Genomic DNA, 24,089 nt, shown 5'->3' with positions numbered 1-24,089 from the left:
ATACCTACCGACTTGGTGTCTTTCTCTCAACTGCTCTTTCCTCACAGTTTGCTCTGCTTTTATGCTATTATGTCTTCTGCTCTCTTTCCCTTATCTAGCTCACATTAGAAACACAACCGATAAGAGTCTTGATAATTGAATAGTGACTGTCCAATCCAACATGATATCATTTCCATGTGCACCTTTCAAAGCCATTATTGTCCTTTACAAAAAAATTATGACCCTGGCCAGGAAATTTTACAATCAGGTTCTACCTTCATTTTGCTGTAGTAGGGCAAGTCTCTGGGTCACTGAGGGTGCTCTCACTGTGAGGTGTGATGTACATTATGTGCTATTCTCAGTGATGAAATGGGAATTCCTTTTCCAGATAAGGGCATTATGGAAACACACGATCCTATGTTTCCAGGCTTATGTTGACAATTTATATTATTCCCCTAAATCTAGAATTTTTTTTTTTTTTGTAAAACCTACAGAGAAATAAGACATCTATTGATTTAAGCAGTGCATTGAGGGCATTTAGGTCAATTTCCTATGCCACCTAGCCTCCCAGTGGGATATAAACAACAATAACAAATTTTCAGACACTTTAGCCACAATTTTCCCATGACATAGCTATTTGCCTATTCAGTAGAGGAATTTGTAGATCCTCCCCTCCCTTTACGGGTGTTAAGGTAGAGATGCAAAGAAATTGAGTCACTTACCCAAGATTACAAATTAAAACTGTCAACTGTTTTTTGAGCTTTGGTGATCCATTTCTAACTTCTAGAGATGAAAATGCCTTAAGACAAGAAATCTGCACTTTCTAGATCTCAAATTTACAGTTTTAAATGAGTAAAAGTTAGGGCCAGAACTCTTTCTGGAGTGATAAACAGCAGCTCTGCCTCTCTTTCCCACTGGGGTTGCTAAAGGCTGGGTTATAATTATGGAACTCTGCAACCACACTGGCACTGCAAATGGTTGACCAGAGATGGAGAGGACCTGGGCCTTGGCACTCCTTTAGATCCAGCTGTGCCTGAAAAGAGGGCTTGACTCCTCTCTCTGATATGTGAGTCAAGAGATTCTTTTTCTTCTCCTCAAACAAGATTGAGTTGTGCTTTCTGTCACATGAAAACAAATGCTTTCTTAAGGACTGAGCAACAAGGCAAGTGACTGTTGCTCTACATTTCTAATGATTAATCTAACATTTGACACCAATTAGTTATTCAATAAATATTAGATTCTATTCTTCCTTACATTGATTCTCAGGAGCAATCATTTTGTGTTAAGTTTCTCTATTTTTGCATAGAGCCAAATAAATAAATAAATAGCAAATAAACATACTGCAAATCAACTGAAAGGTTGAGAACTCCCAGGAGAGACCAGACAGGAAGAGTATACTCACTCATCTTCTCCACTTCTGCCTCTGAGTGGGAGTCAGAGAAGGAGAGTTTTCCCAGCATGGCTCACAGGGAAGAGTTTCCCAACAGGATTCTGGAGGTTGGGTTTAATGCACAGACATCAACATGCCAGACTCACCCTAGTGCCACCTGGTAAACCAAAGGGCCAGAAGGTATCTCCAGAAGAAAGACTTAAGGGAGGTAGGGAAGTGGAAGGCAGTTCATTGAAGTTCCTGGCATCTGCCTGAGGGCACAGCTGGAGATATTAATAATCATTTCTCTCATCAGACTGTCGAAAATGAGCACAGAGTGAGTGGGGGGAAAAAAACAAGTGTTTTGCTGCCTCCTGTTTGAATTAATCTCTTCTGACAACTGCTGATTTGGGTTTGTGATTCGATCCTCCATATGTCTAGCTCTATTGGTCAATTAAGTGCAGAGGGTGATTGGGGGAAGCAGTGATGCTCAGCTTGATTAAAGGAGGAAGCATCACATAGCATTTAGAACATGCAAAGCAGCCCGTTGCGCTCAGCTTAAAGGGAGTCAAGCAGAGCAAGGGCAGTGTGTGATCCTGCCAGGAGGGTCAGGGGAGAGCCAAGCCTCAGTGCTCACATACTAATTCAAGTAAGCCAGACATCAGAGTCTGCTTCCCATGAGCAACACAGAAGTTCTGGAGAATTATGAATAGAATCTAAAGCTCATGCAAAATTCAGTCCCCTGGCAACCAATTCAGATCTGACTTCTCCAGTTTGTGCAATTAATAAACCACTTTTGATAAAATGTCATAAGCTCAAAAACAGGAAATAAAGTGGTATTTAACTTGGAGAGTACAACCTATGCATTTGAAGAGATCGTCTGAAATAGAGCTTAGACATAGGACAGGAGAACACCAAAGTTAAAGGAAAATGGCACAGAAGGAACAGAGCCTACACACTGCAATGCAGTAATAAAAACACTTGAAAACTGAATTCTAGTGCTGCCAGTGGCTTGTTGCTTTTTCTGCAGAAACATTCTTTTTTTCTTCTTTTTCTTCATTTCCACTTCCCCATCTTCCAGGGGCTGATGGAGGCATTTGGGCACTTTGTACTCTCACAAATATGAAATCAAACTTGAGCAAACTGCTCAAGGGAATGCTTTGACAGCAGTGATGACAGCTCAAAGTCTTTTATGAATTTGATACTGAAGTACTTCGTATGACTATTTAAAAGAATAGCTAATAAAAATGATTATGCACCATTTCAGAAATGAAAGTTCCATATCAATGCTTAACAATCATCATTGCTGGCAAAAAGCTCATTTCAAAGTAGCATTATATGAAGGAAACAGATACAATTTTAAGGATGTGGTCACAGACTTAAAATGCCATAGAATATAAGTACTTCTGTTTTCCATTCTGAAAAGACCTGAGTTAGTTTTAATTCCTATTACTTGTACAACCCTGCCCCCCCCAAAAAAAGGAGGGACTTGATATTTGAACAAATGATGAGGATATAATGAGTTAGCAGAGCAAATGCAGTATTCATTTAAAAGAAGTAGAAAAACAGGCTGAAATGCAAACCTGTTGGGTATGCCCTTAATAGAATAGCTGTAGAAAGTTTTAACACATAAATTTGTATTATCTGAAGGAGAAGCTAATAGCCTAGGAAAAACTCCATTCTAAGCTCTTATCTTATTCAACAATTTTACTGGTGACTTGGGGGGAAATGTAGATATATGATAGGGTTATCAACTCATTTCCAAAATTTAAGAAGAAAAGCTAAGATATCATAGAGGCAAAGTATAAAATGAACTCTCTCGGTCATTTCAAACCAAATCAACAAAAGAAAATCCATCATAGACAAGCAGATTTCATGTTGGTCTACCACTTCACCATAAGTACTAATTGGTGAATGCAATTTTACAATGTTACATCTGAGTTAATCATTGTAACCAACTGTAAGTCTCATTGTGATTTTGCAAGGAGTGCACGCTGCCAAGAATAGCCATATATTCTTATACTTTACAAAAGTTCAATGTCATGACAAGGGTTGCTGCTTTAATCTATGATGGTCATTCTACTGATCAAAAATATTTTCTAACTTCATCCCTATTTAAAGGTGTTGACAAAGTTTATTTCAAGTAACAAATACTTACAATGGTGAAGAAGACTTGGAAACTGTCAATTACAGAAATATTGAAGGAATTGATCAAGATAGAGCACATTTGAGATAAAACAATCAGACTATTTAAAGGTTTTTTTTTCTTTTTTAAATTTTTTAATTTGTTTTAATTAGTTATACATGACAGTAAAATGTACTTATATTCTTTGATATACATAGATGGGACATAATTTCTTAGTTTTCTAAGGTTTTTTTTTTCCTTAATGAAGAAAATATTTAGACTTATCTATAAAATCAATGTGTAGAAATTTCAAAGATAGACTTTGACCATAATGAAAAAATACTTTAATTAGAATAATGACTTTTTAAATAAATGGTGAGTTCTCCAACAGTAGAAAAGGTTCAAAAGCAACTGAGCAAAAACTCACCCAATAAAAGAGAGTCATGTGTCAATTAAGATTTATTCATTTGACCTCTAAGATCACTTCCAGTCCTGAAACTCCTTGATTCTATATCACATGGAAGAGTTCTATAACTAATTGTTGTCTATCTCTAGAGGAAACATGTTAAGTCTTGGCATACATAAGTCTTTAAATGAACTGTAAACATGGAAGAATATAACATCAACAGAGTAGGATGTAAATTCTGTACATTTTATAAGTATATGGTTGCAGAAATAAAATCAAAAAACAGTAATTAGTAGTCTTTAGAGAATTAACAAACTATAAGAAGAAGCATGGTGTTCCATGGTGACCATGAAGATATTATACATGACAGAGATGTGAGAATGGTGTTGAAAAGCTGAGGTTCAAGATGAGCCACTCTCATTTATATACTGACTCTGCACCTTGCTAGATGTAGGACCTTGGTAATCTCTTTGTTATAGGTTCTTCAACTGTAAAATGAAGATAACAATATATCTACCTTATAGGGTTATTATGATTATCAAATGATTAATTTATGGGAAGATTTTTTTTTAGAATATTTCTTGAAGCACAGGGCTATATGAGTAACTGTCATTTTAAAAATTTAAGAAAAACTGAAGTAGAGATACTCAAGTTAAGATGGATGTGCATCCAAAATTTCAATTGGTAAAAATAAATAATTTTTTTCTTAGACAACAGAGGCCAGTATTTAATTTCACTATTGCATTTATTTACTTGATATTTGCTGTCTGGGAGAGTTATATGCTAAAAACTGACTTTCATCCTGTTGTCTTATCATTACTGGTGAACAAAGATATAGCACAATAAATTTAAGTCATTGTAAGTTTTAGCCATTACTTAACATTTGAAAAAGCTGAAATCTAACAGACTAACAGATGAATCTAACAGATTCATCCTGGCCTCCCTTTTTCTCCTTCCCATATCTAAGGTAGAAGTGTCAACAAATGACCAAAAGTTGGAGAGTCATAAGGGAAACCATGTAATTATTAAATTGTATAATTGTTTTACTCATAAGTGAGAGTTGATTATATGTATAAATTACAGGTTATCTGAAAATGGACAAGTATATTTTAAAAGAATAAAATTTAACTGGTTGATTTAATGTGATGAAAATAAGTGGTAAAAGTCAAAATATTTAAACAAACATCAACAATAATGAACTCTATGATACACTCAGCATCTATTTATAGAATGTTGTACATTGTCCACAATGTGGGAATTTTTTTTTCTTTTTGTACCAGGGATTGAACCCAGAAGTGCTTCACCACTGAGCAACACATCCCCAGCCCTTTAAAATATTTTATTTAGAGATAGGGTCTTCCTGAGTTGCTTAGGGCCTCTCTAAGTTACTGAGGCTGACATTGAACTTGGGATCCTCCTGCCTCAGCCTCCCATGCCCCTTGGGATTATGTGCATCAAGGCACCCAGTAATGTGGGGATTTTAAAAGAAATATTTTCTTGGGAGGAAGAGAGGGAAAGGGAAATAGTGGGGAATGATATTGGCCAATTTAAATTGCTATATTGGGTGCATTAGGAATGTGTAACAAATCCCACCATTATTTAAAACTATAATGCACCAATAAAAAATATGGAGAAAAAGGGAAAAAGTTAAAAAAAATGAAGAAAAGATAAAAACGACATATTTTATTTATTCAAAGCAAAGATGTCCATCTTTGTGTGTCTACTTGCCTTGTGTATATACAAGCACATCAATGGCAAACAGGTGGTAAGAAAAACTTACAAACTTGAATAAATTACATGAAAAAAATTCCACATCTTTCTTCAAACAGTGGATTAAAACTGTTTTTTCCCTTTGACTTTTAAAAAAGCCTAACTTCGTCACAGGCCTGATTAAAAAAAAAAAAAAATCACTGACAGATTTCTTTTCTTCCTCTTTTTTCCATTGCCTATGATAGAAATGCTAATGGTACCATTTTATTCAGCAATTCTACTTCTAAGGATTAGGAAGCAATACTGCCTAATATTTGAAAATGTACCCCAGATTCCAGTTCTAGTTCCTTGTTTTATTATTACATGACCTTGAGAAAATATTTTAGTCTCTCTAAATCTCTGTATTTTCAACTGTAAAATAGAGACATTAATATATGTTTTATTGGTATTGTGAAGATTAGAAGTACATATAAAATGTTTAGCATAATCATACAGCTGTGTTAAATTTTGTTTTTTTTATATCAAAACAGATCAGTCATTGAAAAGATATTAGTTTTAGAACAACTTAAAAGTCTGAAAGAAAATACATTAATATGTTAACATTGCTTAAATCTTGGTAATAAGATTACCCTTGGTTTTAATTTTTCTGTGTGGTCTCATTTTGTACAATTAATATTACATTAATTGAAAAAGTATTAAGAAAAATAATTTAGAGAATAAGCTAATATGAAAGAGGTGAAAACTATATGAAGAATTTTCATATCATTTTAATAAGGCTGTTTTTTTTTAGAGAACATTTTAGGCAAAGGGATGTACTCGTCTACCTTACTGCTATCTTTGGGTCACTGCATTTAGAATGATTCAGGGTTCTAATATAATGAATACCAGCCCAAATGGACCCAATCCCACAAAGCAATAAAACTCTCGAAGAAATAATTGAGAGCAAATTTGAGAATCAGAGTTAAGCATATTTATCTTAGAGATTTCAAAGCATTTGCACACATTATCTTATGTAGAATTGATTCTTACAGCACTCTCCAAGGAAAGCAGGTTGTATTTAGTCTTTTCTTTGTCACAGGGTTTGAATGACTCAAGTTCATTCACAGCTCTTATGTATGAAACCTGGATTTGAACTCAGGTCTTTAGATTTAAATTATGTGAATATCATGGGTCAAATGACTTTTTTTTTTAACATCCCTCTTTTTCTTCTCCCTCTGTTTTTCCTCCTCTTTCTACATCCTACCATTACTTGCTTCTATTCAAAGTAGTAGACTAGTGCCCAGGACATAGTGCACATACTATACACACTTTCTAAATAAATAAAAGTGAGATCTCTCATATTGGCTTGAAGGAAATAAAATTCTGGGTCTCTTTTATGAAGAAGCTGTTTATTTACCTTTTCAACAACAAAGTAATTACAAAGTAATCAAAACCTTCCTTGATGATTTAAGATAAATATGAATGTTGTCAGAATCAAAATGGAGTCCCCTGTGTCAACCATCAACCCTATCACAAGAAAAGTAAATTAAGCAGGAGGTTATGAAGGATGAATTCTTATGTGTGATTGCTTTATAGTAACTATCATAAAGGCTGCCAGAACCATGAACTTCTCCAGGAGGTTCCACAACCTCATACAAAAAGTACTTCCACAAGAACCTCTGCACAGCAACTGTCTGTTCAATCTTGGACTGAAGCCATGATTATTATTAATCATTGTGGCCCAGAATTATTGTATCAAAATATCTGATGTGGTCTTTTTCATTTTTGCCTTGAAAAACTTCCCCTTGCCTCAATCTATTTGAGCTCATCATGTATTGTGATACCCATATTCTTAAAGCAATGGTCTGCTATTCTCAAATAAATATAATTTTTTCCAGAGAATTTCTTTTCTTTTTTAAATTTTTGTTGATAATGAAAAAAAAATTTACTCTAATAACTAGTCTCATTTATATATGCACAGGACTTCCACTCATAAGACCAGAGGCCCATGTGCCTCTCATCACTTTTCTGTCAGTCATGCTGTCCAAAGCCAAACAGAAGCCAAGAGCTGACTGGCGTGTACAGGGTACATTCTGCAATCACATGTACCCTGATGATAGCACCACTGCAGCAGGCCTTCAAAATTGGCTCTGTCACTTTAAATATAATAGACAATAAATCATCCCTCTGAGACAACCCCTAAGGAAAACAGGGGAAAAAAATAGAAATAGCATTTAAAAGCCCTTTTCTATTACATGCCTCTAGGGAGCTTTTAAAATTGGAGCTCCTTTAAAGTGAATTTTATGCTTTTGGGGGCTTTTAACAATGCTTCTGGAATTAACCTTGCAATTCTATGACCAACTCTTCCATTAGATCCCTTAACTTGGGGCCCTTTATTATGCCAGTATTATCATATTTGCTTATCTTCTGTGTTTCTTCCTCTGGTCTTCCAATTACCAATTAACCTGCTTTCTCATGCTTTATGTAACTGATTTATTTCTCTCTCCTTCTTCTCCATAATCCTGCCAGTATTATTTATTTAGCCTTTCCTTCCTTCTTAATTTTCTTTTTTTCTTCATCTAATCCAGTTTTAGTCACTTCTCTTCTGAGATACACTTTGGCCCTTTGAACTTTGGACACATATAATCTTACTTATTAGGGTACCTGGTAGCTATTCTAGAATTTTTCACTTTCCTCCTAATATAGCCAACTTTTCCAAGACACAGCGAAACATTCACCCTTGGTGTTCTTATCAGCTAAGAATCTCTTGTTCTTGTGGGATTCTTAGCTGATAAGAACACCAAGATAACAAAGAAATTTGACTCTCACTTTGGAAATACAGTCTTAATCAAATCCTGGGACAAATATATAATAGGAGTGCATATAAAGCACAGTTATACAAAGGGTCAGGCTTCACATTAGGAATAGGAGATCCCATTTGTCCATATTGGGAAACCAGTATCTCTTTATATTCCATGTGAAGGTATTAGACAAAGTATTAAAGAATTAAATTAAAATATTAAACAAACAAGGAACAAAAGAATAGGAGATGATAAATCACAGCCCAACACTGGTGCAATCAGTTTGCAGCCCTGATCGTTCAAGTCCATATAGCATTATGTGGCCCAATAAAACAATTATGGTTCAATGGCCTTTATTGTTCTTTCAAATTAAAAACCTATACTGAACAAAACATAGTTTATCTTAATATTGAAAAAACATACCCACTAGACAATAAATAACAGGACAACAGCAACTGCTTCTTGACAATATACTGCCTGTCTTCTTCTACCCCCTCTACTTTGAGAAAGGGAAGAGAAATCCAACTTGATATTGAACTGGTGTCTTTTGATAAATTGGGAAGGCCATAGTATGAAGCAAAAAGCAGTGCGAAAGGATTATTCTGACACCTTTTAGATTTATAGACTTCCCAGTCACCTTAATGGCCATTCATCTCACCTGACCTGCCAGAGTTGCTCCAGCCACCCTCTAGGTGAGCACTTATTACCAAAAAGGCAACAATCAAATTATTGAAGGGAATTTACTGAGTGAGATAAATAAAAGCTGCCTAAGTCAGTGTTTCTCATACTGCTTTGTGCGAAACATAAGTCTCACAAGAAGACCAAAAAAATGTCCCTTGGACACGTAAGTGTTGTCAACAGCAGACAAGCCCCTCTGGACAACACGTTAGCATGGTAAAGTCACTGAGAACAACTCCAATAAAGAAAGCTGCTTAGATTCCACCAGCTTTGACCCAGAATCATAGCCTTCTTATTTTAAGTTAAACTTTTGAAAAAAAAATGCTCTGGAAACTTTGGAACGGCCTGGAGGAGGTATTTGCCTGAAAGAAGATCCAGAGAACTCTTTGGAGGTGGTGATGATTGTTCCATCGAATCATTAGATGAAAGGAAATAGTTAAGAAGGAATATTGCAGGCTTGTATTAATGATTTCCACTGCTAAAACAGAAAGAAATGTACCATCAGATCACAGTCATTAAATATGACCCATGGGTGGACAGCAAATTACATACTAGGGAACCAATGCCGGAGAAAAATCAAAGAGGTGCAGGTCATGTTTTATTTCACTTGTAGCACTTTTCAAATTCAGTCCTAACCAAACCTGATTAAAGTAAATCCCTTTTTTACAGCCTGTGGAGTCTATAAGATTATGGTGTTAATGGAAGTGCGATTCGATCCGTCAGTAATGGTGCATGTCGGGACCCTGGCGCCTCTGACAAGTCCATTTTTTAAGACGTATTTATTGTTTTTTTTTTTTTTTTTCTCCCTTCTGTTCTCTGCATTGCGGGGTTTAATTGAACAGTTTAAAGTGATTCTTCTTCAAGGCCCATTAATTGATTTTATTTGTGTATTCTCTAGGGGTCAAGGAAAAGGGAAAAAAAAAACAATAAAATTGCAGCTCTGGTTTTTACTGTCATATTCTCTCTGGCAATTCATAGCTCTGATTTTTTTTTTTTTTTCGGTGTCAGTCCTTTTTGCTCAGGATCTTCGTGAGCTGCAAAATTTTATTTGTTTTGTTTTGTATCACTGATTTATTCAGTTCTGATTTTTGTTCACCATTAAGAAAATAATAAAATGTACCCAACCTGATCACCCATGTCGTATGGAGGGGTTCCTCATGCTCAACACAAGTGAAGGGGGAGGATTTCAGTGGAGCAGCTGTGAAAACATATTCTGACAACAAAGTACTGGAGTGTTTTCTATGTCCATCATAATAGGACAAAGTCTCTTGAGAATTTGTGTGTATTTGTATTTACTACACAGGCCACCACCATACCAGAATGGGTTTTAGTGTGCTAAGTGAGAATGAAAATGCTGTACAGATTGCAAAATAGTATGCTCTGCACGTGGGGACTGCAGAGAATCTGCCAAGGGCAGAAGCTATATATGTGTGTATACATGTCATGACATCAGACCTTAAACGACATCATTCTGTCATGGCATTATGTCGCAGTATGTCACACTGTCACACAATACAATCTTTACCTGTTTTTTTGTTTTGTTTTGTTTTTGTTTTTAGTACTAGAGGGATGAATCTGTGGGTGCTATGCCACAAAGTTATATTCCAGACCTTTTCATTTTATTTATTTATTTTTAATTTTGATTAGGATCTCATTAAGTTACCTAGACTGGCCTCAAACTTGAAACCCTTCTGCTTCAGACTCCTGAACTGCTGGGATTGCAGGCAGATGCAACTATTTCAATGACCCACACCATTGTTTAATGTTTGTATCAAGCAGAAGGTAATTTTCACATTATCCAATGATCCAGATATTATGATCACCATGTAACTGTGAAAGCCTCAGATTCTGAGAAGCCAAGGATATACCTGAAGTTTGAGTATGGCTCTGATTTATTCCAACACCTCTATTACACTAATTAGATATAATGTTGCCTTGAAAGCTGGTTGCTTTTAAAGATAAAATATAATAAAGTCATTTAAAGGTAAGCTATTTTTATGGCTGCCTCCCCAAAGTAGGTCCCAAAAGCTAGTTGAATGACTAAATAAGACACATTCCCTTTAACGTTGATATTGTTTCTGCATTGAGCTCCATACTGAGACCAGTTCTTTGTGGGCTACTGAGGCCAATACACAGGTGAAAAAGAGGCAGGGTGAGAATACCAAGCTCTATCCTCACATTTTGTGGACAAATTGCTTCCAGCTTCTTGACCAATTTTTTGTTTCTTCTCATGTCACATCTTTCTCTTTGCTTATTTCTTGTCCTTTACCTGGATTCCCTAGATGAAGTCCTCCAAGTCTCTGAAGCTCAGGTCATTCATTGAAAGGAATGTCAACTCTATCTCCCACACACACTTGTGAAGATATCCTTTTGGTTTTTGGTCCCCGATTATTTATTAATGAATGTTTTAAAAAGAGATTGACAGTTTAAGGTTGACATTGCTATTGAAAGAAATAGTAAGGGGTGTGACTTGGGGGAAATATTTTTACTTGCTCTACTATTTTTCTTGTTTTATTTTCATCAATAGCTGAGAGGAGAAAGTGACAAGTTCCATATTTACTTCTAACACATCAAAAAACATCTTCAAGTAAAAGGCACATATGTTTGAGACTGGATCAGTAAGCTGGAAATCTCACAAGGGCAACTTTCTTTTTGTAAGGGGTACCCCTATGCTGTCTAGTGTTACACAATTCAGAGAAAACACTATATTACCTCATATATTCACATAGTGGAATTTGAAAAACTAATTTCACATAAAACTTCTACTTCCTGGCCATTCAATAAGACCCTTATTTAATCTTAATGCTAACTTGAAAATTCAGCATTGATTTTTGCTAAAATCCCCTTCCATTTTTCCTCTGTCTGTGACATCTACCTTCCCAGAACCCCTTTACCCCTGATCTCTTTGAAAATTTTATGATTTGCTTGTTAAGGACTGAGACTCATAGATGTGAGGAAATCTGTCTGGATACAGATGTGGATTGAATATAGGTCTGATTTGCTCCAATGCTTCTACTTTTCCACTACTTGGATATACTATAGCCTTGAAAGCTTCTACTTTTCCACTACTTGGATATACTATAGCCTTGAAATCTTGTGAGACTTAGTTCAGCTATCACTTTCAGAATTATGCCTGTGTCCTGATAGATTTTAACAGTAAGATTCTCCAAAGGTCCAGTAAGGAAGAGTGGGGATAAGAACACTACTACACTGAAGCTGGTGTCACAAATAAGTATAGTTGGAAGGAGCTGTTAGGAAATCCTCAACCAGTAGTGGCAGGTGGTGATACTACAAAGGGGAAAAACATGTTTACTTTTTAAAGAATTGCTGAAAAAAAAAAAAAGAGATCTTTCTTAAAAGTATGAATACTAGGCAATGAGACACACTGGTGAACAGAAAGAGAGAGTCACTTTCCTTCCCACTCTGAGTTCTCCTCTGGGGGCCCAGAACTTGCAAATCCCCATGTCAAAGTAGGTGTCACACTGTGTCGTAAGTTTTAGTGTGCATGGATCTTTCCTTAAGACTGAAACAATTTATATTCATCTCTGTATCTCTTGTTCCTCCCTCACTATCCAGTACATTAGCTATCTCAATAAATACTTCCTAGCATAAGGAAACAATAAGAAATTCTTTGGTAAGAATTACTACAAAATTGTGATAAAAGAAAAAAATGTGATGAAAATATAAGTCTCACAGATAGTATGGTAAAGGACTGATCCAGAATGAAGACATGGGCATTATTTTAATTTAGCATTAAGGTTAAACACAACTCTTGTTGACTGGCCATTTTTATGTACAAATATTTTTCAAATATCCATCAATTGTATAAAAGAAGCTTTACAATCCAACCTGCACTAGTCATGTTCAAATAGCCATCAAAATAGAGGGCTTAAAAATAGAAAGAAATGTTCACCTTCATGGGTTGTCTTAAAGATCCTAAGCCTCAAAACTAGCTTGTCCATTCTTCACTCCTGGAACTGTCTATTACAATTGTTTCCTTATTAAATTAAGTCTCAAGTTTTCAATTCTGTGAATATTTCAATGACATTTACACAGGTGCATTAGAATAGGTTGGAAATCATAATCTACAGCCTGTACATACATTCTCATCTTAATTGATATTAATACTATTATAATTACCATATGAAAATATAATTATACATTTCCTTTTACTATTATATAATTATATTGTATGTTATACGATTATATTATGTATTATATACTATATTTAAATTTGTATAGGTGTTTCACATCTGGAACCATGGGACAAAATGGGTTAAGACCCATACTTGTCAGCATATAGTGTGAAGAGGGAAAAGAAAACTCATCAAGAGGCCATTACAGGATACCCCTATTCTACTAGGAGTCTGTGTGAATATTGAATCAACACACTTTTCTCATTAACATACGAGTACAGCATCCTTCTGTCATCAGAATGATTACTTATCCAGAGGTGAAAGTATACTACATTTCTTCCAACGTGGGGAAGTTAGAAAATGCAGCCTTCCCCTTCTGACACTGCTTACAAACTTACTCTGAATCAGAGAGAATAGTTGTAAAGGGCAGTGATGCTCTTCTTTTCACAAACCTTATATCTTTATTTTATTCTTCTAATGTTCTCCAGAGATGTCAACACAAAAGTAGCACATAACCTCCCCAGAAGCAACTTAACCCCAGGAAACGCACATATAGACCGGGGAAAAATACAACCCAACTCCTTTTCACCTAAGGAGGGGGTTTTATATGGCATATTTTGGTCTGACTTTATGATCAGTTTCCATTAACGTCTTCTCTCTTGTTTACAACAGTACATAATCTCTTCTACTTTGGTTTCCACCAACAAAAAAAAACAGAGAAACAAAATTTCTACTTGCATTTACACATAATTTAACTGAACAGAGTTTTCTTCTTATAGTTACCTTACATAAATGATCACATTTGCAAACAGGTTGAATATCTACACTTACTCCTTCTAATTAAGGGATTCCTCCCATGTGTCACTAACATCTATACAGATACTGCTTGAATTTGTTCTAAAACTCTGTGTGAGGATTTGCTTGGTCTGTTCAACTTGGTCCCCAATTATTTTGGCTCTCTATTAACTAATTTCAACCCAACCTTGACCTATCTAATCCAACAAAGCCAAAGATATATTTTCCTAGGACTTTCTTGACACATAAAAGTATCTTATGGTCTTTCAAGCTAATATACTGTCATGAAATCATACATGCACAAACTCAGCAAAATCAAACAACTTCAATAATAGAGTGGGTGCCATGTTGTCAGTATTGCACCTTGACTCTGCTGCTCTAAGCAAAAATCAGGCAACATTTCTACTAGCTAAATCAATATTAACTGTATTAATAAAAGCAAAATGAACACATGTGCCTGGATTTTTCTCTCTCTAGATGACTCTTGATCCTCACCTCTTCCCTTATTTTTGTTTTAGTCCTGAATGATTGTTAAAGACATTATGATCCCGCCTCTGAGATAGCCACTGTCAAGCTAATGTGTGTGGGGCCAGATCAGAAGACATTGCCCAACAGATTTGCAGGGCTTGTCAAGGCCTGGAAATGGTGGAAGTCAGATGATTATATTTGCATTGCATAATTGGCGGAGCCTGTCACAACATTGCTGGAGCCAGCAGCTGCTCTCTGCTGAGAGCTAATTCCACCTGATCTATTTAATATTATAATGAATTTAATCCTCTCCACATTCACCAGAAGCCAAGGAGCAGTTTATGGCTAAACCTGCATTTGTAGACAGATGACAAGAGACCCCTCTGGTGGTAGGAATTAATTTAGGGCCTGGTGCTGACAGTGTTGCTCAATCCTTCAGTCAAAGTTTTTCCTTCTTACATGGAATAGGCTTCGGTATGGTCTGAATTTTCTCTCCTTTCCTTAAGAAGAACTCCTGGAGAGCAGAAATGAACTGAAGATTTTTTGTGGTTGAAATGTTCCCCCTTAAACTATCCACATTCATATGTTGAAACCTTAACACTCAGGACCTTATAATGTGAACTGTATTTGGAGAAAGGCCCTTTAAAGAAGTGATAAAATTAAAAGAATGTGTTAGGGTGGGTCTTACTCCATCCTGCCTGGTGTCCTGAAGAGGTGATTTGGATACAGAGAGAGGTAATAGGGATGTGCTCACAGAGTGGAAAGACAGAGGACATGGTAACAAGGTAGCCACCTGAAAACCAGTAGCTGCAGGAGAAACCAAACAGTCTAACATCCTGATTTTGACCTTCTTGTCTCCAGAACTCTGAGAAAATCAATGTCAGTCATTTAAGACTGTGGTATTTTGTTATGGCGATACTATCAAATTAATACAGGTATTATCTAGTGTAAACCTATGTAAGACTCTCCTCTGTATACTCCTTTCTTTTTTCCTTTGCTAGAATATACCCAGGAAGACACAAAACAACCAATTGCATCAAAAGTAGAAAGTCCTATATTCTGAGGCAGGATGTTCTTCCTCATAACTGACCCCACTGTCCCAATTCTGCACCGTTGATTCAAAACCAAATCAAATGTCTCATGGACAACCCTTTGATTAGACAAGGGGCTGCCATCCTACTTCCTAGCGCCTTTCTAAGATCTTCTCCTTCCAGTTAAAACTTTTTTTTTTCTTTTTCTGGATGCTTTCAAATAGTTCTCCTATTCACTGTTGTGTATGCATTCTGTGTTATCCTTTGAACACCTTCCACTGCACCATGGTTTCCATTAAAATGAGGTACAGCTGAAGTCACCAAGTTAGATGTTATTCAGAAATGTGAAGTGTGTTAGGATTATTTGCTCTCTTGCTTTCAATATCCTATTTTAGAATCCTCTCCATTAACAAAAGATGAGGCAAACAGATCTTTAAGCACTGGTACCGAGTGTATGTGGTGAGCGCCTGAGGAGACACAAATAGAACAAAAGGGAACTGAGAGCTGCAGACTAATTTTCCATCAACTAAGCCCTTTTAAAAGATGTTATTTTAAAATGTTATCAAGAAATTATCTGAGTATTATGTTTTATTTATTTATTTATTTATTTTGATATATGCTTTAGTGCCATATGCATATAGGCTCAAATACCTTTACTCCTTTGTATTTGTTTAATTGCAAGAATATAAATATATAAAGCATTTTACCCCAAATACTTTTAAATCCTAAAATAAAAAACAAAACCCTAGGTATAATAATGGTGTCTCCAGGAGGGAACAAGTGACCATAGCACTCAGAAGATGAAGATCACTGTAAATAGTCATTAAATGTAAATGTGCCACTCAGTGGAGTCTCCAATTTTCAGTTTAGGAAAAAAAATGGTCAGAAACAATGAAGCCCCTAGGCAGTGGTTCATAAATGGAGTTACAAAAATAGAAAAATACAGAGTAGATTTTTTGGTTTCTATTTGTTGATGCACATATTATGAGGCAGACTCGGACTTTAAAGACTTTCATGCTTGCCCAATAGCTGCCGAAAAAATGACATAATTAAAAACCTTTTCACCTAAATATCATGTCTCCTTTAAATGTTGAATGTGAGATTCGCCCAACATGGAAATGGGATATAGGTCTAATGCAGTCTATTATAGAGACTGCCAATAGTTTTCCTATTATATAAGCATATAAAAATTACCTGGAAGCTGAGGCAGGGCTATAAAAATGTTTGGCATGTGCAGAGGGACTTGAGAGCTAGATTAAAGGCAGAGTAAATAATAAAATCATTAGTTACTTTAGTTACTGGAAAAGAGGTAGGTAACCAATGTCCCATTTTCCCCTAGTACCTATTTTCTTACTCTATTCTCTGAATAATCTCTCTAGGGAATAAGCCCTGGTGTACTTGAGCACTTACTCAGAAATTTAGGAATAGGATGGTAATGCCTTTAAAATTCTATCCTAAAGAGAGAGAGAGGTCTAGCTTTTTTTTTTTTTTTAAATGACTAACCAATGGCCTCCTGTTAATCCCAAATTATTTTGCATTTAGCATTTTAGCAGCCAGAAGGTACTGTCAAAAAAGACAGACCGCTTAATGGAAAAGAAAAGTTAATGAACTAACAAGGGAGCCATAATTATTCCACAAATCAAGGGGAAGACAGAACGGTTTCCAAGAGGGATGCAGATGTATCAAAATGTTTTTGCTAGAAGTTCAAAGCAGTGGGTTTTAAAGACTGAACTTTGGGGGGAAAGGATATAATGGTTGATTTGCACATTACTATTGATAACCTCAGAACACTGTATGGCATTGTTGTCCTGAGTAGAGGAGAAACAACAGGAAAAGGAAGATAAAAAGAACTAGTCTCTTCCATCAGATGGATGGCTTTTCTGCCATATGGCATCAGATGATACAAAGATGATGCCAGTGACTGGGAAACCAACGTTTGGGCCTTCTGGAAGGAAGCATGGATGCCTGACACCGACCACGTGGCTCAAACATGGGGTTGGCACATTTACCACTAAATTAGAATGATTTAATCTTCATTAACCACTACCTGTGTTGAGAAGTGTGCAGAGAGTAATTTGCAAACCTTGGAGGGAGGGGTGAGCCTTGATTTCAGACTGGGTGGAATTTCTGTGCACAGAATGGATACTGCTGTGTCACACCTCCACGCTGTCAGGCTTGATGCTGAGGATTCTGTTTGTCTGGAGACTGAATCTGGAGTCAAGGATACCTCATGTCCCAGTGTTTTCAGTAGAAAAATAAGATGAACTGTCAATTGACAGATTTTTTTTATATATATAAAAATGAACAGCGTAGGATTTATGGGGCAAATAAATATTGTGCCAGAACAGCTGGCAAGCGTGAGTGAGAGCACAAACCGCTGGTATGTTATCTGCAACCTCCCACACACACACTGTGAGCTGCAACTCAATAAGTGGATGATTACAGAGGTTATGAGAAAAGTAGAAATAAATACAGGGAAGTTTAAAGAACACCTGGTATGAAAGATAACTTGGTTTCCAATAGACACCTCAGTTTCCTAGGAGGGAGTTTAGAGTAGTGGTTAAAAGGCAGGCTCTGAAGACGGAAGGCCTGGGTGCATAATTTCATATACAACAATCACGAGCTGTGGGATGGGAACAAGCCACTAAACCTTTCTAAGCCTCAGTTTCTTTATCCAGACAAAAGGTTGACAATGTTTCCTGCCTCATATGGTTACAGAGGGAAATAGTTCCTTCTTCAGAAGTACTTAACACAGTTCTTAGAACATGATGCATGCTAAACAAATGCTACATATTAATATTAAGAATAATATCCATGGGTTGTAGCACATTCTGATTTATGATGCCCCTGTTTTCTCATCCAACATACTATCCATTTTAATTGAAATAGAGTAACAATAGCTACTTAAACTGGAGCCTGTGGAGAATGGTTATGAATGCACTATGGTTTGAGATGATTTAACCATCTAAATGAAGTATTTCTTTGCACAATGATAATCATGATCATGGAACAGTTTAAACATTGCCTTTCTTAATAAACAAAAATAAGTAGATCTTATACATATTTTTGAGCATTATTCATACAAAAGGAACACTTGAGGCAATCTATTTTATTTTGTTTCATTAACCTGTCTGTGCCATCCCTGTAAAGCCCTGGGTATGTGTGAAAATCTCATCACCAATTCACACTTTTGGATAAAAAAAAAAGATAAGATTGGGAAAATGTACATAAGTCACAAACTTACTATAAGCCATGAAAATAATTGTAGATTCATACACACAATGATCAACTTAAAGCATATTTAGAAAACTACACCTACAGATTTAGTTTTAATTAGCAACTGAAATCCCCATGCAGATTCAGTGACCATAATTATATTGCTTACCACTGGTATCTAGTGCAGGACCTGACAAGAGTAAACACTTAATAACTAATAATTCCTTGATTTCTTTTGGTTGTTTGTGTAATATTTTTATTCCCTTTCCTTATACTTAGGATATGCTGTACTAATTATAGATACTACTTTGATGAAACAACTTATGATGGACATTATAAATGTGTGATCTCTAATCTCTTTGTACATATAAGAAAATTATTGTACAAATGTTGAAGGGTTCCACATCTTGGAAGAACTAGAGCCAGGGATGCACTTGCAAATGATAATTAACATTCATTACCCCACTTTTCTTTCCATATCATGCACCCTTTAGCTGCTCTGTGCTGACTGAATTAAGGTGTGCATGATGGTCTCTTCTGCATTTCCTTTATCCCTGAGAACACTAGTTATGCCACAGGGAACACGAATTATTTCCTTTATGCTCCCCACCAGATAAAGATCTTTGCCACTATGTAGCAAGGATAATTCTCCTTTAATGAAATAAGCCTTTTATATTCAACAGGTCCCAAGGAATAAATCTACAATTTCATATACATTTTACTATTACAGAGCCCTTTACTGACCTGTGTTAGTTTCACCAAAACAAATAAACATTACTATTCACCAAGTCTGTTCCAACATTTGCTCTTAAATCAAGTGTTTTCATCAGTAAAACACGTTTCATATGTTTTGTTACACTAAGAAATATTATTAACAAATCAATTTTTTTGTCTGTTGAGAGACTACCAGTAATTTTTTTATGTATATAGGTAAACATTCTTGGGTTTAAGATATAAGAGAGGAGGGTTGCTCACCCTTTTTAATTATGCGGAAATGTGAAATTCCATGGTGCAGAAAACCCATTTGCAGTCTTGCCCAAAGGGGATTGTTTTGGGTGACTTTGTTAAACCTAGAGCAGACAGTGAAATCTTCATTCAATTTTAAGTCACAGAAAAGCCAAATTGAAGTCCATTTTTCTGACATACGTATTCAGAGTCAAAATTCTTACAATAAGAATAATAAAATGCAGATAAACAACAATTTTCCTGCAAGTGTGTCTTTTACCATAAATATTAAAAAACGGCAACAACTTCTCAATATAGGAATTAATGAATTAATGATCCCCTCATAAGATAAACTAGGCATGTGAACGACTGGCTTAGCTTAATTAATCAGAACATATATTTAAGAAAGAAACTTGCCATTAGTGAAAAGTTAAAACAGGAAGCACAATATAAGTTTAAAAATAGCATCAGTAATTATTATGTCCTTCACTCCTTGGCAGCTCACTGTATGCTAAGCCCTCTGCTGAGTGATTTATGATTATTAATTCCTTTATCTATGCTTTGATCCTATGAGGCAAATAATATTCATACCCCTAAATTATGCTGTTGCAGATGCAGACAAATTAGAATTGGCAAATTTAAGCCACTTGACTAAAATTTCAAATGACTAAAAATTTCAGACTAGAGACCAGTGTGTACACTCTTAACCCTCATGCCTATTATTGTTAAATGGTATAGGCCAGTGATCTGATTTCCAAACTCCTGTCCTAGGTCAAGTGCTAATTTTCAAAACTTTCAACATTCAATTAAATGAGGGAAAAAATAACCCATGAATGAAATATCTAAATAGCCTAACTTTTTCAGTTTTAAGAAATACCTTTTAAAAAATGGAGTTAGTAAATAGTGATTAAGCTTCATATTGTTTTTAAATATTCTTATTTGGAAAAATTGTGATATTGGCAAACAATTATCATAAAAGAATAAAAGAATCTTCAAGTTGTCTATATAGATGGACAAGTCTGAGTTGATGCCCATGGTACAGTGCTAAAGAGGAAGTTCAGCATGCCTGTAATTCTATCAACTCAGAAGGCTAAGGAAGGAGGATCATAAGTTCAAATTCAGCCTTAGCAAATTAGTCAGGCCTTAAGCAACTTAGCAAGGTCCTAAGAAACTTAGCAAGACCCTAAGCAACTTAGAGAGACACTGTCTTGAAATGAAAAATAAAAGGTTTGGAGATGTGGCTCAGTGGTTAATCCACCAAGGGTTCAATACCTGGTACAAAAAAAAAAAAAAGGAAGTTCACACTGTGAATAAAGGCATGGATATGGGAAATGTGAGATAAAAGAGAAAGTGTAAAAAATCATTATATACCTAGATGAATTAGTAATTTCATAGAGAAAAATTCTGGTGGAGGCGTTACTACTTTTAAGAGGAATACAGTGGGTTGACTGTTAACTTGCTTTCGAACATGTTGAATTTATGGTGGAGGATTCTGGTGGAAAAATATCTGGTAAACCATATAAGGAAAATTTCTGGTATCTTGATTGGATCAAAACTAAGTTCTTCAAGATAAGCACTCTAGTTGTCTCTAAGGCAGGTTGAAGGGGATGGAAGAGTGGTTAATATCACCTGTTAAGGTGCTTCATTTTCTCCTTGGAGATTTAATTAAAATGAATGTAGATAGTCTCGCACTGGTTTGAGGTGGGATACCATCCCTGCTTTACCATTCCGGCCTAAGATTAAAGGCACATCCCTTCCCATAACCTTCAAATTTCAAAACACAGACTTATCCAAAAAGCTAATGTCTCAGAGTAACAAAATGAAAATTGATACTAAGCATACAAGATACAATTGAGATTGGTGACTTTTAATCTCTTTGGGGCAAATTTACAAATCTGATGAATCTCCCCATATATACACATGATTTTGTATCAGTACCAAGAAAGAAACTTTTCAAGCATACCTGAATTCCACCAATCCCCAAACCGAGAAGAAAATGAGACTTGAGAGATGCGGGAAGGAAGTCCTTCTCTAGCTCATCTAAGGTCTGTTGGCCTCTTTGAGTGATTGACCTGGGAAACAGCCACTCCTTAAAGAGGCATTAGACTTGCTTCTCTCCTCTGACAGGAGTCAAGTCTTATATAATCAATCCTCAACCATATATGTTTAAAACAGGTAAAATAGATACACATATGAAGTGCAAAAGTGTATTTTCATTATAGAAATAACTTTCATTATAGAAATAATCTTAACAAAATAGAGCATAATGAACTTGTCAATATCTAAGACCATATTACTCAAGGACACTAAACATCAATTCAGAAATCTATTCCCAGTACCCTAACTAGTGCTATGGTACTATACAGAAAGTACAAGAGGGAGCAACAGAGAAAGGTTTGCAATATCAAATACAGGGGGCAAAGATTTTCTAAATTTATTTTCACCCCCACAATGCTTTCTACAAAGCCCCACACATTACGATGTTAGTTCAAATCTGTTCAAAATTTTTAAAAACCCCTTTTATCCCCTTTGTCTTTCTCATTCATTCATTTCTCTTTCTGCCCTCAAGTGTCCTCCTCTAGCATCACACTTTCTCTAGGTCTTCCCATGGACTTTCCTATGTAGAACTCTATCTATCTATTGCCCTCTGAAATAGAGAGCTAAGAGTGCTGCACACAGGGCTACTGGGAGAGTCCACAGAGGCTCTTTTGTTAAGTTGAACTCCTTGAAAACAAAACCTGTATTTGTTTTGTTCTCAATCATATTCCAAGCACCTCCCACAGCGCACAGCATTTGATACTTTCTGAGTAAATATTTGTTGAATAAATGAATAAAGAAGTCCTGATTGAATTTCAGTTAGATGTTAACATTAAAAACATTGATTAGAACAGAGAAGATCACAGAAGTTCAGAAGTCTAAAGGGCCATATAAAAAAGAAGGAATAAATGAAGCCCCTCTGACATTGCCAAGAAGGTATCACTAAGGAAAGGTTATAAGGAAAAGAGAATAGTAGAAAAGATCAGATGTTCCAGAAATTGGTCTTATAGAAAAGTAAAAGATATTGAGGAATTGGCAATTAGAAAGATTAGAGAGAGAGACAGAGAGAGAGAGAGACTGACTATATTAAAAAAAATAGAATAATGTGACATCATGATCTTGGAGAGCAGAGAATTACAGAAGATATTTAAAATCAACAACATATTTCTGAAGATGATCCAGACACTGTAATCCTCCAATCAATAAAATTCCTTTGATTCCTTAATTGAAATTTCTTGATCTTGTATGTTTTGCAAAGAGGTAAAGGAATTCTAGCTGATCAAAGAGAAACAATGAAAAATAATCTGGTTTTGCTCATAGTCCTAAGGACAAAAAAGAATAGTCCATTTTAATTTCAGATGCATATGTGATTCTAAGCTATTTGTGGAAATAATTCATTTATAGGTTAGCCTGAAGAGTCACTTTCTAAGAAAGAAATAAATGAACTCTAGAAATGTCCCAAACTATCTCAATTGCGAATCACCTTTTTAATGGGTAGTCTTAGGAACAAATCTTACAAGGATTTTATATTTAACTTGTTGGGAGCAAATCTCATTACTACTAATAATTAACCTATATTATGAACTAATCATCTGTGCAATTTCAATTTAACTTCTAGTTTTAAAAGTATGAGGATATTTCAACCAAACAAGGAACTTGTTTCATTAACCCATATCTTTAAATGATCTCTTTAGCATTTTTAAAATCACCTCCTCCCATTTCTGAAATAATACTTAAGCAAATACATCTATTTGCTACTGCATTTCACTTTTTTCTAAAGTGATGTTGCTTCTGTTTCACCTAATGTAATATAGAACGACAGAGATATTCACAAGGATAGAGTGAGAAGCAAAGAGATGATGATGATGATGTGTGTGTGTGTGTGTGTGTGTGTGTGTGTGTGTTTGTGTATGGAAGCAAGGTGCTACTGTGTTTGTTCTTTGGAGTACTGTATTAAACTTCATAAAGTTAGTATTGAAGCAAGCATTTTTCTCTTATAGAAGAGAAGGAAAAAAGTACCAAATTCATTTAAAATAAAAACATAAAATGAGAAAGCACCTTATGTACTTACTGTTCTCTATTTTGCCACAAATAGTCCTATGAAATAAAACATTAAAGATCTTTAAGATACTTTCCCCCCATGATAAAACTTGAGGAAAACCAGAGACCTCCTCTTCCTACTTCCTTCTCCATTACCACACAAGTTTTTGTCATTTGTCAAATGCTTGGTAAAGTTGAGACCTATTTCTTTCCACCTTTACAAACACTTTTTTAGGCAACAATCATAAATTACATTAAAATCATCATTTTCCAAAATCACCTGATTGTGAATACCTGATTTCTAAGCTCTCGGTGAAAGATTTGGGATATATTAATCTCCAGTTGGATAAAAACATGTATATTTTATGAAACTG

Source organism: Callospermophilus lateralis, chromosome 10, assembly GCF_048772815.1.
Source record: "Callospermophilus lateralis isolate mCalLat2 chromosome 10, mCalLat2.hap1, whole genome shotgun sequence".
Taxonomy (NCBI): domain Eukaryota; kingdom Metazoa; phylum Chordata; class Mammalia; order Rodentia; family Sciuridae; genus Callospermophilus; species Callospermophilus lateralis.
Note: the sequence above shows the minus strand (reverse complement) of the source record.